This window comes from Parasteatoda tepidariorum, chromosome X1 (assembly GCF_043381705.1).
Source record: "Parasteatoda tepidariorum isolate YZ-2023 chromosome X1, CAS_Ptep_4.0, whole genome shotgun sequence".
Lineage (NCBI taxonomy): Eukaryota > Metazoa > Arthropoda > Arachnida > Araneae > Theridiidae > Parasteatoda > Parasteatoda tepidariorum.
Window position 1 is genome coordinate 55,403,048 of NC_092214.1, and position 15,567 is coordinate 55,418,614.

The 15,567-nt window shown below is 24.7% G+C and overlaps 1 long non-coding RNA gene across 1 annotated transcript in view; it reads right to left on the bottom strand.

Moving 5' to 3' along the window:
- The window catches only part of LOC122269371 (uncharacterized), a 38,640-nt gene extending 26,038 nt beyond the window's left edge, over positions 1–12,602 (bottom strand). The window contains exon 1 of the long non-coding RNA XR_006225149.2: positions 10,214–12,602. This is a non-coding gene — a long non-coding RNA (uncharacterized lncRNA). The remainder of the gene's footprint in view (positions 1–10,213) is intronic.
- Positions 12,603–15,567: the final 2,965 nt, after the last annotated feature.

The following is a 15,567-nucleotide window of genomic DNA, read 5'->3' on the forward strand; positions in this document are numbered from 1 at the left end:
ACTGTCACGAAAAAAAAAAAAAAGATCTTGTAAACATCAGCCACATATTTTGAAAAGCTATTTAAATTAAAGGCTATATTCTGGAATGGGTGCCTGTACTCTTATCGTGAAATCCATTTTCACAGTCAAATTTTACGAAACAAAGAAAAAAAGCCTGACATAGCGTAGTTTTTACAGCAATATTTATTCCAAAATCTCTGAATCATTGTAATTAAATACCGTAATTTTAATACTAATACTTATTCTAAAGTCACGGAATTGTTGTAAATAATTAAATATCACTCTAGAAATTATGATATAAAATTTAAGGGTTAAAATAAATTTTAAGATAAAATGGATTTTCCGAATGCTGCTCCCAGGGTGCCAGTACTTTTAATCGTAATTTGATCCGGAATTTTTTGCAGTGTTATAAAATTATTATTATTATCTTTGGTAAGAGAATTTTTCAAACCTTCTAAAAATCTCAAACAATTATGAAACCAATTATCTAGAAATTACCATTCATTATTTTTATATCTATGAATTAAAAAAAAAGGAAGTTATTTGTTTTTTTTTAACAAAACTTCTCAAACTGTCACGAAAAAAAAATATTGTAAACATCAGCCACATGTTTTGGAAAGCCATCTAAATTAAAGACCTTCTTTATTGGGGATGCCACTCTTCATTGAGAGATTTATTTGAGCCTTTCAAAAGGACAATGAGTCATAGAGACAAGATCATCTCCCACGACTCAACAAATCGCGCAAAAGGGTCCTTAATAGGTACTAACTGTTACATCCTGTGACGTCACATCCTCCTACTTGAAGGGGTCGGCTGCCACATCAAAATAGGAAATGCAATCCAAAAACAAGGGACTCCTACACAATAACACTTTTATCTATTCAATGCAATAAAAAATTTTATCTAAATGTATTTCACTATCATAATAATATTTATATCACGTTGTTCCTTTTTCTTTGCCATGCATGACTAAGAGATAAGAATTTAATACTTAATAAATATCAATCATTTATATGTAAATAGGTAAGAATTCATTTAAAATTTATTTATTTGATACAATGCGGAAGAAAACCGAAAGTTGCGTACTTTGATAAGTAAGTTGAAAATAAGGGAATGAATCATTTTTATGTAAGTGGATGATAAGTAATTAATTAAATTTACGTACTTTATACAATACGGAACAAAACTAAAAGTTGCGACCTCTAAAAAGTAAAATGAAAGTAAAGGAATGAATTATTCTTATGTATGCAAGTAGATAAGAATTAATTAATAAATTTTACTTATTTTATACCGTACGAAACAAAACAAAAAAGTTGCATACACAAAAAAATTAAGTGACAGTAAAGGAATTTATCATTTTTATGTACGCTAGAGAGTAAGAATTAATTAATAAAATTTATTACTTCATACAATATGAACAAAAATTAAGTTGCGTACTCTAAAATGTAAATTGAAAATTAGGGAATGAATCATTTTTATGTCGAAGGGGGTAAGATTTAATTCCTAAAACAGGCTTATTTTATACAGTTCGGAAAAAAAGAAGACTTCTCTAATAACTAAATTAAAAGTTAAGGAATGACTTTATAAAATAATAAAGCAAGATAAGAAAATAAAAAGCGGAGTAATAAAAAACAATTCTGCTGGCTGTTTATTTAATAAAAAATCTGAAATAATCCTAGATTATCCCTAAATTATTTTTGATAATATTTGTAATAGATATGACTGATATTTTCATATCAAATTAGTTTACGGAAAAAAATTGTCCTTAACAGCTGTGAGAGTGTAAAATTCGAACCTTATTTTGTCCATGTTAATTTTTAATTTCCTTAATTTTTTTCTTGTCATGAAGGTAATGTCATTTTCCTGTCTATTAATTGTATCAATAAAATGATAGTTACAATTTTTATTTTTATTATATATTTATTTTTATTATATATTTATTTATTATTTTTATTATTTATTTATTTATTATTATTTATTATTATTATACAAATATTTAATTACTATTTTTTTATATTTTTATTATATATTTATTTATTATTAATTATTACTTTTATTTCTAATTTATTTTTATTTAATGTAGTGTTGAAGTTTTTTATTTATTGAAGATTGCAGAGTTCAAATTCTTCAAGTGATTTCATAAAGAATTTGAAGCTAATATCACAATTGTGAAAATTAAGAAAATTAACTTTTTTAATTTAAAACATAGTTTTAATTTAACATATGAAACAATTTAACTTTTTACAGTATAATCAAGAAATATTGAATTTGGCTATTGAAGAAAGAGGGACACAGCTTCAATGGTTCAAGAAATATATGTTAACTGGTTTGTTTCAGAAAGGGTTTCCATAATCTTGTCATCAAAATTATTTAATGCGACCCAATTTCGAGTTCCCCAAATCTTGAGACCCACGATTTGTGAGACACATTACAAAGTAATTGATCAAATTTACTTTTAATATTGACAAGAAAATAAACTGGTTTTAAAATAAAAAGCTGAACATTGAAGAATTTAAAATATTTTGATTAAAATAAAAGAAAATTTATGCGTAATATTTCTCTTATTAGAATGACTTTTTTTTTAAAAATAAGAAAAATAAATAAAGTAGTATAACTTAAGCTGCAATAAACTAAACTGTAAAATGCTCATTAATGTATTTTAAACTTAATTTTATTTTAATTAATAGCAATTTAAATTTTACTGATAAAACAGGGAACACCAAATTTGGAAATAAACAATAGTGGGACACAGTTTTAGTGATTGAAAAGAGCGCTTCAATAGTAAATTGCATCTTTTATAGTTCTAATATATATATATATATATATATAAACCAAAAAATATCGTTTAGTTTTTAATTAATTTAAAGAAAATAATTAAAATTGATGGCTAAAAAAATTTTATTATGCCGCATGCTGAACAAGCAGAGTAAGCACAATCTTTATATTTAATTATCAACAAATTATATCAAGCCTAAAAATAGAACAGTGTGCAAAAAATTTAATTAATAAAAGGAAATGAAAGTCGTATAAGCAAATTATATATTATAGGTTTCTTCTGAATTTATTTTCAATTTCTATATGTAATTAATTGTTCTTATTTTTTTTGTAACATGAATGAAATCGAATTTGTTACAAATAATTGCGAAGAAATAACTAATACGAGTGAAGTATAAAGAAATGCTTTTACGAATTCATTTTAATGTGTAAAAAAAAAAATAATAATTTTAAATCCATTTATTTTCTCTGTTTCAAAAAAACAAAAAACAAAAAAAAAAAACAAAAAAACTTACCGAACCGAAGTGTAATAATTTTTTATCTCTTTAAAAATAATAGTGAAATGATTTAATAAAAGTAAGGTACAAGAAAGTATTATCAATAATTACAGTATGAAATAATTAGTAGTATGACTTCTAGAATATTAATAATAAAGAATTAATAATTTGTAATAATAAAGAAAGCTTGGTAAAATTAATTGTTCGAACATTTTTTCATTACAATTATATTTAATGTTTATTAATTAAACATTATGAAACCTTTTAAGAAAATAAAAAACTGTACCATTTCGACAAGTTTTTTTTTCTTCTTTAGGAAGTTGAAAAAGAAAGTAGGTAAAAAAAAACTACAAGGTGACTAAATCATACATATAATGATCATTTTACCTTAATTTTCTAAAATATTATTTTACTGGGACTCAAAATATTTCTAATTAATGTTAACTAATATAAAAATTTCCATTAGAACAAACATATTTTGTAATATTGTATTTCTTTTAAAACAAACAGATATTTCGAAGCGTTGCCTAAAAACATATCACATAGAACTTATTGAAGCTTCGAACTTAAGAAACGTATTTTTAACAGATATTGTTTCATTTGAACTTAATTTATTTTTTAGCTGGTTTATTTATTGGCGTTTGACTATTTGAAGTAGAAAAATATAATTTGCAATTTTTTTTCTTTTTTATTGAAATCAACTTATTTATTCTGCTTTAAAACTTAACATTTAGTTTTTATATTATAAAAAATAATAACGAAGACTTTAATGTATTTTCTTACAAACATTGCGTTACTTCATGTTGAGAGAATTGCCACATTAAAACGCTTTAAAATTATATTTTTCTCGTACCGCTGAGGAATAGTGCATTATTTGTGTAATTTTCACCTTTATAACAGTGATACAGAAATCAAACAGAAATTTTCGTTTTACTGCTTGTTAAACCTTAAAATGCAATAACCTTTTGTTATATCGCGCATTATCATTTTCTTTATTTGTATTTTCGAAAAAAATACATTTACTCAAAAAACACACGGAGAAAATAATTCTGGTAAGATTACTGTACTTCATAGTAATGACATTTCTCTTGATAAAAATTAAATAAATAAAAAAAAAAGAAAACACAACTTTCCTTTAGAAAACCCAAATATACGGTTTTTAAACCATTCATTTGATAATTTTTCTGTTCATATGGCAACGATGTACAGAAATTTCAGGTTTTCAAAATTACAGTTCTTATTACAACCCATTTAGTAAAAAATACAAAAACTAAAAAATAATTTTAACCAAATATATAGTTTTTACACCCAACTCCAAGGTATCATGTTTAAATTAGTAAATTTTATCACATTTACTAAATTTTATCGCACATTATAAAGTCATATTTTATAGTTAGTTTTACAAAAATCATTGCAGAAGCGCTTCGATAAAAATTACCGAGAATTTTGGTGTTCCCATGGAGCCAGAACCACGGTAAATTTGACCATATTCTGGTAGTTTTGACTATTTTTCTTTTCTCTGCGTAATTAGCTCCCAAAGTGCCAAAAAATATGCGAGATTTTTTTTTCGAGAAAAAATAATAATTTACATTCTATATGAATTCATTACATTTGAAGATGTAAGAATTGTCTTTATGTCATATCGCTTGAACCAAAGTTTAAGCGATAAGAATTTTAGAGCAGGATTATACTCTTTCAATAAAGTCAATTACAATAATTGATGTCAGACTGCTCTACGAAATGAAAAATTTGTTTATTGTTATGTTGCTAATAATTTTGCCCTATATATTACCATTTTTGTTATTTTCAACCATTCTCATTAAATCGCACATTCGGATACATCTTGCTTTTTTCTTGACCTCATTCAAGCGTGATATAATGACGAACTACCACACTGATTTTCAATTGCAGTTAAAAATGCATGGAGACATATACATAACAAGTAATCTGATATAACGAAGTTCTTTGTTCATTTCATAACAATTTTTATTTGTAATGTTATTACATAAATTATTATTGCATAAATTTTATTAAGTATTATTTAATTTTAATATTATTAGTTTAAAATTCAACGTTTCAATTATTTTATAATAAAAGTATGTCTTCTATTGAAATTTTACGATAATTTCAATTATTAAATACGAGTTTAATTTCCGTCATTGAATTGCCGAGCAAGAAAATTAAATGAGATGTGCTACTATTTATGATAATTTTGATCATGCAAAAAGTAAAATATTTTTGATTAATTTTATTTATAATTAAATGATTATTTTTATATTATATTTTATTGTTTTACGAAATAAACACGAATTTTGTTAAATTTTATTTATAATCAAATGATTATTTTTATATTATATTTTATTGTTTTGCGAAATAAAGACGAATTTTGTTGCTGCAAGAATCTGTAAGAAATATTAAATATTCAAGAAAATATTTTTGAACGATGAACAATTCTAAGATGGGGAAGATTATCAATGTTAGATATTTTTTAATTCGTAAAATTTTATTCCATCTAATATTACTTCTTTCATTACAAAAAAAAATTTCGAAGGCATTTAAATTTTCTATATTCTTTAGATATAAATAGCTTATGAACGAAAATTGAGATAAGAGTAATGAAGTAATTAAAAGAAAACTAACGTGAAAAGAATGTACTAACAAAATGTGCAAACAAAACTGCTTGTACAATTATTAACGATAAGTGACCAAAAATGTTTACATTCTTAGATGTCTGGAAGTGAAAAACTGTTTGAATACAATTTTTTAATGTTTTCTATGTGTTATGAATTCTTTCTTCTTAATAAAAATTAAATATAATTAAAAACATAAAAAATTAAAATTATTAAAGCATTTTTACTGTAATTACTAGCAATGCATTTTTAATATTTTGTACAGAAAATATACTAAACAAAACTGTTTGTGCAATTCTTAGGGGGAGAAGCAGTGAATATTTATTTTTTTGAAGTCCGTAGCCAAACAGAAACTCTGAATTTAAACTTTTTATGTTTTTACTAAGCAATTTAAATGTTAGTTATAATACACAGAATTAATGACACTTATAATAATTAAAATCAGTTTTATAACATACTCAAAACCTTTTTTATTAAATAATAGTTTCAAAAAAAGTTAGGAAAAAGTAGGTAAGTGTTGAAGTTTCTCGTGAATTAAATTTCAATATAAAAAATTTTTAATACCTTGATCTAATAATCATCATTGTCTATCAGGAGTTTGAAATTCAAGTAATGAAACAATTTTTAATTTATTCATTATTGTCATTAATCATTATTGTAAATAATAGAGATATTTAAAACAGAATAAAAAAATCTAACATAAGAAAAATTATAACTTGAAATATATATATATACATATTTTTGAAAAAACTAATTAAACTTTTTCTTCTAATAATCTAAAATACATTACAATTTATTTACATTTCAGAAAACAGTGGACCTTTAAAAGATTTTTACCTCCATGCTCTTTCTGCTTATTTTTCATGTATCAGATATGCATATACAGTATATTTAATGTGCCAAATTTTCAAAACAAATTATTAAAAAAACGAGAAATTAATTTAAATATATATTCAATTGCACTTAATTAAAAAAGTCTCTTTTGTTCCAGTTTTTTTTTAAATAATCTTAACTTTTTCTTTTAAAAAAATTTTGTGACAAAAGTGATGCAAAGGGCTTTTATTTCAAAATATTGTACTTCAAACAAAGCATTCGAAAAAGATTTTATGTAACATTTCGTAAAAGATTTTGTGTAAGGGCTACTTTTAACAAAAAATTTTAAAATTTCAAATTATGAAAAAAAATTGAGCAAGGAATTTATTTAATTCTGTATAACTTAACGAGAGTATTATTAAGTATCTCACTTACTGACATTTAATAAATTAGGTTCTTAGCATTTCTACAAGTATTAAAATATTAAAATGAAAAAATTTATTTTTAAGGTGTGGAAAGCCTACAGCCCCCATAAAAAAGATAAATAAATGTTTAAAAAAATAATAGATAAAAAATGCAAATTAAGATTATTTTGTTGTGATTAATTTAAAATAGAAGTATCTGTCCCGTATTTATCGGCATTTTTAAAAGTTTCCTCATAAAACAATGAACTATATAAATAAAAATTGTCTCTTATAGACATATTTTCAGTTAACTGTACTTTTTAAAAATGAAATGTTCCACGATTGAGATCTGATCCTTAATAGCATTATTTTTTAATTGTACATTCTAAAATTTGAAAAGTCAATTTAGCATATTTTTAAAACAAATTAGTCAAATAAAATGCTTTCGATTAAAAGTTGATATAAAGAAATTTTTGAATTCGTACCATTTGTAAAATTTAATGATCATACTTCACAAGCTTTAACTTTTTTAATAAAACACTTGAAATGGGAAATGAGTTAAATAAATTTGTCAAAATAATTCTTCCTTTAACTAATATTAAAATATAAACTTTGTGTCACTTTTACTTGATACAATTTTCTTGCTTTTTTTTCTTAGAAAAGTATTTAAAAAAGAATATATTTTTGCTTTTAAAAATAGTATTGTAATGTTATAAAATATTGTAGATCATTAAAATGTTACATCATTTCATATTGTCTAAATATTTATGTAACTATAAAATTATAAAACATTACAATAAAGTCGAATAAAACTTAAAGATTAAAATTATAACTAGATAATACGTTTTTTCTAGTCAAAACTTTGTATTTTATACTTACTACTAAAACACAAAATTTTTGGTATGAAACATTTATGAAAATAAATTATTGACTAAACGAAATAAGTAAACAAAAATAATTCAAAATAAGTAAATTAAACCAATCCTATCACCAATAAAAAATTCAAAATTAATCTTATTTATTTTACATTCAGCTTTTTAATATTACTATTCTTTAATTCAAAAAAATATTTGTAATATGATATTGAACTTCACGTTTCTGAAAAATTAGAAATATTTAATCTCTTGAGACCTAAGCTTTAAATGACAGAAAATGAGATTTTTTTCGTTAAAATATATAGTTTAGAAGAAAGTGAACACAAAAATGCAATAAATTATTTTAAAAATAATTTCAATTAATTTAATTTAATTTAATTAATTTTCTCTAAATACTTTCAGTTTGCTGTAAAAACTGTAAATTTCGATTTTTTTTTCGATTTTTTACGCATTTTAGGCTATTTTTATGGGTTTTTTTTTCACTTTTTGGTCATGTAACAAACTCCACTTATTCTTAAATATTTAAGCATTTACATACCTCGAAACTGCTCATAAGTCTACTGCATTCGAATTTCTTGCATTACTTAAGAATTTTCATTTTAATTAAAAGCTTAGGCAAACAATTATTTTTGTAATTTTACATGGATAATCGCTTTGTAAAAGTATCTACACAGAAAAGAAATCATAAAATATTATTTTTAAGGGATTAAATTATATCAAATAGTGTACAATATATTGGAAGCTGGGTTTCAGATGGTTAAAAGTATATGTATGTATATATATATATATATATCAACAAATAACCATATGTATTGAACCTGTTATCAAGTGCTTACTGAAGCATAACCGATATAGAGGATTATTGTTTACCATCAGAGTCCAAAATAAATTAAACTCTCATTATTTTTTTTTTTTAATATTGTTTTACTTTTCGCTTGGCCTTTATCAAAAATTCGTAAGTATTCAAATTTAGATAATTAATAATAAAAAAATATTTCACCAGACAAAACAAAACTTCTGTTGTTTTAAATTTTACCTAACTCTTATAATAACAATTGTAACGCACTCATTTACCAGGCGTTAATAAGTTTGAGATATTTAAAATAGTTCAAGAAAAATTTCTATACATACTATAAAGTTGATGTTGTTTGCCTAAAAAACATTAATAAACTACAAATAAAATATAAACGAACTATTTGAGTTTATTCAAATTACAAATGTAATGAAAATGTTATTCGAATATATTTACTATATTTAATTATTATGAAACAAAATTTAAAATTTTTTTTTTATTTTATCTTGGCTTATTTAAGCAAAATAAAATTTTGAAATACGAAATTACGCTTCAATATTAGGAATTAACACTATAAATAAATAACGAAAAATTAGTTCCTTTTTTCAAAGGGTAACCAAAACAAAAAAAAACGAAAGTTAAAGTGTAAATCAACACAAATTTATTAATTTAAACTAAACAAAGAAACAAAATAACATTTATACTATAAATACAATCTAAAACTCATTTATTTGTTGTGCATATTCATTATTTATTCTTTAGTGTTTATACTCAGTTTTTATCACTTTGGAGAACTAAAAAACAGCTAAGTGAAGTTTTTTAATAATTAAATTTTGAGACAATATCTAACTGATTTAATTATAAATCTTTTAAAGAATTTAAATAAATCAGATTTTCTTTTTTACTTGAAATAGTATGTTTGATATTACTTAATATTTTTAAAGACAAAATTAGTAATTATAAAAACTAAATACAAATTATTTTAGTAAAGCTAAGCACATTTTTGTTAAGATTACAAATAAGAAGAAAAAAACATATTGTAACTTAATATAGACATATAATAAGTTTTGCCTTGATTTTGAAATTGAAGTTTATATTTGAAGGTACAATTGAGTAAAATTATATTAATTTTTTATCACTTAAAGCAAGATATAATAATAAAATTATCTAAGGAAAATATTTATAACGTGTTTAAAAATTTTATTCAAGTTTAATTTCTCATTTGATCGTAAGTAAAAAAAATTGTATTGTTAAAAAAATCTCTTTTTTAAAAAAATAACTATATAAGAAAATATACAAGTTAAAGGTTTAATTTTTTTTTTAAATAAAAAATTAGAATTAGTGTTTCCTTTTAGGAAGAAGTAAGAGAACTTCACAAGATAAAGGAAGTTAGGGATTACAGATAAAAAAATTAAAAAAAGCGCACCTGTTGCTCAAATTTTTAACCGCAGAAGCGGATGCAGCAAAAAACCTCTCAACTCGAAAGGGTCTTCCTTTTTGTTCATAGGCATAGGTCTTGAAAACACTTGCGTGTCAAAAAATGATTTTTTTCTCCGTCAAAATTCGTCACAAGATCATTGATAATAAGAACAAGATAACGCAAAATTGGATTCAAATTATACAAAACTTTGCATTGCTTAAAGTTTCAAGGAAAGCAAATGAGATTTAATTTATACTAAAGTGACTTAAATTTTTCAAGAAATTATCCTAGATTTTTCAAGATTTCAAGAAATTATCCTTGAATTATCCTATTTTACTCCACTGATGTTCTCACAAATATTGGAAGTCCAGCTACTCGGTAAAATGATGTTCATATATTATTATGTATCCAAACTTTAAGGAATGTAAACTCGTCATAATGCTGTTTAAATTAATTTTTCTAGTAATCAATAATACAGGTCTTGTAATCATATAATCATATTGTAAGATTTTATGGAAATTTTTTTTAATCATTTACGTGAATTACCTTTCAAAATTAATCTTAAGCTGTATAAATTATGTAATCATGCTCAACAACCTCTAAATGCTATTTTGCTCAAACTTAGATGCAACTAAACTGCACGCGGTTTAAAATTCTTCTTTTGAATACCTTTTTCCTTACTCCTTTCTTTCACATCAAGTCATTCATCCTTATTTGGAGAAATGAAATTAGATGCTTTACATCTAATGAAAAATGGAACACATGTCTTTTGCTTTCATTTTGCAATTTCTTTCAAAATCACTTCAGCGATATTTCGAAATTCTATTTTTGTACCATTTCTTTCCTACATAAAATTTTTCTTCCTTGTACAACGAAAAATAATCAGTTAGATTAGATCTGAGTATCAGTCTAATAAAATATGGAATATGTTTGTTTCGTTTTTAATTACATTTCCATTTTGAGCGTTTACGTTTAAATCGATTTTCTAAGGCTTTTTTTCTCTTCTTCATCTCTTCTTCACCTAGGTTTCTTGGTTATTTTTTTTTCTTTTCTTTTTTTCTCTATTTAAGAGTTCTTCTTCACTTAAGTTTTTAGCACACAATTCCCACCGCCTTATTTTAAGGACAGCAGCCAGCTAGAATAACCCTTGATATCCAAAAAAATATAGAATACATATATGTATATATATATTTCGCTTTGAAGAAATTCTTGCGCTGAAGCAAAATTCAAAAACACACTTTGTAAAATCTCTTGAAGTTAGCAGCTATTAGGCATTAAGTTAATGACGCAAATTGTTCCAGAAAAAAATTGAGAAAATTAGATCACTTTCTCTTTCAGGATAAAGGTATTCGCCAAAAGAAAAGACGCCTGGGAAACTTTTTCAATAGAACTTTTCTTTAACTTTTTCACTTACACTTTTTAGCACTTTTCCTCTTCCTTATCTCAGAGAAAACAACTAGCTAAAGACAGACTAATCCAACAAAGTATGGAATGTATTTCCTTTTCACTTTCAAGAAGTTCACTCCGGAATCCAGAATAGCACTTTGTAAAAGTCTTTATGAGTTAGTAGTCTTAGATATTATGATAATTAAGTAAAGAGTTCCAGAAAAATAATGCAACTCTTTCTTTCATTATTTAAAAGCTCACAATTCCTCCGGACTTCAGGGAAGACCTTAAAACTAATCCAAGAAAATATGAAATATATTTCTTTTTCCACTTAGACGAAGTTCATTCACTCATGCAAAATTCAGAAGCATACCTTTGCAAAATCCTACGAAGTTAGTATTTTTTGATGTTATGCAAATTATGCAAATTCCAGAAAAAAAATGAGATAACTGTTTCTTTATGATATTTTAAAGTTATTCGCCTAAAGAAGGTATCTAAGAGAGTTCTGAATCCATCTGAATAGCGACAAGGGTTTTTATGGCAGTGCAGGCAATCACAAACGTGCAAATTGAGCCGTAATCACCATGCAGTTGGTCCAATGGATGCCATCTGTGCTTCAATTAACCCGCTTCGCTTGGACCTCTATCATTTCGTGATTGCACACTTCTCTTTCATTGAACCCATCCCTTCTCCTATCCCCCCACACTACCAAACAAAGCTGCATTTGAAAAGGAGGACATGACTTAAAAAGGCATTTAAAAACGAGACAAGACTGCAAGAAAGAAAGCAAGTATTATGGCTATCCCCATTAGATCCCCCCCTCTTATCCCATGACAAATAAACGCTGTGATTATTGCAATTTCAATAATAAGCGATGCAATGAGTGGATGCGATTTGCAATAGAGAACATGACAGCTTCAAAGATGCTGTTCCTCAGGAGGATAAATAGCTCGGGAGGAGGAGGAAAATGATCAAAAGAGTACCTTATGAGCCACATCCTCACAACACTCCAAACGTATGTAGATTTTCATGTCCAAGTGCATTCCTCGATAAAGGGAGCAAACACAAATTAAGTTAGATGCTTTTTACTTGTTGATAGTCCGAAGTTTGGTTGTATTTATAATTATGAAATGCTCCCTCTGTGGGAAAGATTTCTATGTTTCGGGAAAAAGAAGATGAATTATGAAAAGAGAACCAATTTGATATTGTTCTGTTAATTAGTTACTGTTTAATTCCATACAGGGAATTATATTATCATAAAAGTGCTGACATTTCTATTTATTTAAAACGTCTTAAAATTATGGAATAATCAATAAAAAAAGAGAAAATGTTCGGGTTTAATTTGCGCGGTAAATCGTTATCTTTGTGTAATTTATTCATTCATTTATTTTTTATAAATTGTTTTAAAATAGGTTTAAACAGAAAGATGGAAAATGTGAAATGTTTAATTTGTAAAGTAAATCATTATTTTTTAATTTTATTTATTTATATATATATTTATTTATTTTTGCAAGTTTTTTAAAACAGGTTTTCAACAAATAGAAGTTATTGTTTCGTATTTCTTAAAATTAAAAAAAAAAAGAAACTTTTTAAAATTATAGCATAAAAGAAAAAACAAAAGAAAGAGAGAAAGATAATGTTTGGATTTAATTTATGCGGTAAATCGCCATTTTTGTTCTATTTTATTATTATTTTTTTATAAATTATTTTTTTATAAATTATTTAAAAATAAGTTTTAAACAAGTGGAAGTTATTGCTTCTGCTATAGGCGAATTTTTGGGTGCATTTTTTCTGAATAGTTTTTAAGTCAAAACTCATCTATTTAATAATAACATTTAGAAATCGAAAACGAAAACAAAAAATTTTGTTTAACAATTTTAGTTTCTCAAGTATAGATTGAGAATAAGTTTTTTATAGGATCTTGTACAAGGCCATTTCTGTTATCATTAATCAAAATAATATTTTTAGTGCTAAAAACAAAAGATATTGAGTGCATTATCTAAATGAACTGATTTTTTTTCTTTTTCAAATAAAACAAAATATTTCAATAAAATTCTTTACAAAAGTGCTACATTTTAATTTATATTCCTTTTTCAGTATGAAAAATTAGATTATTTTTCTATTAAATTATTTTTTATTTCTATTTTTCTAATAAGTATAATATACGTATTTGTTAATTTTCAAAATGAGTAGAATTTTTTTTAGAAGCGTTTATAGCTTTATAATATAGNTATATATATATATTTTCTATTTATTTTGAGAATCATTTCGTCGTGAAATCATGTGATTTATAAAAAGAAAGGAACTTTTAAATAATTGACAAAAATGTTTCCTTATCGTAGTCGAAAATGTTGACTAGAATGACGAAAGAAGACTAGACGATCCAAGAGAAAGTGACGAAACAAATCAACCACTCTGTATGGTGATCAAGGAGATGGCCTCGTACTCTCCATTCTTTCTGTCCTGCTTGTGTTGTTAGGACATTGATCTACCTATATCTTGCAAACGATAAAGTCTTTTTTGGAAAAGTTAAATACATTAGACGCTGAAAGTTTGTTTGTTTGCTTGTTTTTCTTTTTCTTCTTTTTTCTTTTTTTTTTGAAAAAAAAATTAAATTATGAAATATTTGGTTACTTTTGACCAATTTCGTTTCCTCGCAGTATAGTTATTTTGTATTTCTGCTCGGAACATATATCCGGAAACGGTTTCGCCAAAAACGAAGAAGTTTCGTAAAATTTGAGCAATAATTTTTTACAGTGCAGTTTTGCCAACACGAATTTTAATATTTTCTCAAGAACTTTCAAAACGGGTTAAAGCAAATTATATATTTTTTAAATGATCTTTTGAACTGTTAAAATTGTAATATTTCGAAAAATATTAAATTTGCAAAGTTTTATTTTTTCTCAAAAACCATTCACTTAAACGAAAAATTTTCCAAAAAAATATAAATAAATAAAAAAAAAATTGGGTAAACATAATGAACCATTTATGAGAAAATTTGAGACAATTTATTTTTAAACAGCTAAAATGAGTCGGTAAAAAAAAAAGTCATTTATTTACAGTTGTTTTTATTAAATCTTCCTTAAATGTAATCAATAACATAAAATTATTTTTTTTAATGTTCTTCAATATCCGAATTAATAACTGAATGCTGAAAATAAAAACCACTTCGCTACTATATAACAATCCCCAATTTTTCAAGAACAAAATAAGAGAATCCGAATAACAGTAGAAGAAAAGAAGATCTATTATAGTTGCCGCAGGGCCACCCGAACATCATTTAGCATAATTTCATCTGAAGATGGTCTAACTGACAGAGCGACAAGATTAATGTGAATATCAAGAATCGGATATGACGGGATATGTAATTTCATTGCAATTCGTTGATACACGTGGGCTACAAGTCAGAGCACCTATTTCGCTTAATCAAATGTCAGAGAAAAGAGCTCTGAAGTAAGAAATCCCCACAAAATTCAGTGCTAGTAATTTCGATTGAATTCGCCGAACATGTATTCTTAATGCGATTTCTTTAAGCTAAAAGATTTATACATATACATATATTTTTCGTTGATAATATATTTTTTACAAATGATAATTTGAAGACTGCGTTGTTAGAGAAATATCCTGTGAAAAATCATGCATGGCGTACGTAATTATTACGTACGCAAAAAAAGGCGAATAAATATGTTAATTAAATGAAGAAGAATTAATCTGATGTCGCAAAAATAAAAAATAAAAAACGTTTTTTTAGTGAAGTATAATTTTTAATTCAAAATAAAAACTAGATATATAACAGTTATTTAAATAAAATTTCCTGAACTAAAAAATTGCTTTTTTTTCAAGTAGATAATATATTTTACACTAATGGTAATTTGATAGCTACGTAATTGGAAGGACATTTAGTCGAAAATCCTATATGACGCACGCAATTCTTGTGTACGTAAAAATGCAGAAGAAAATCATGAATTAAAGTG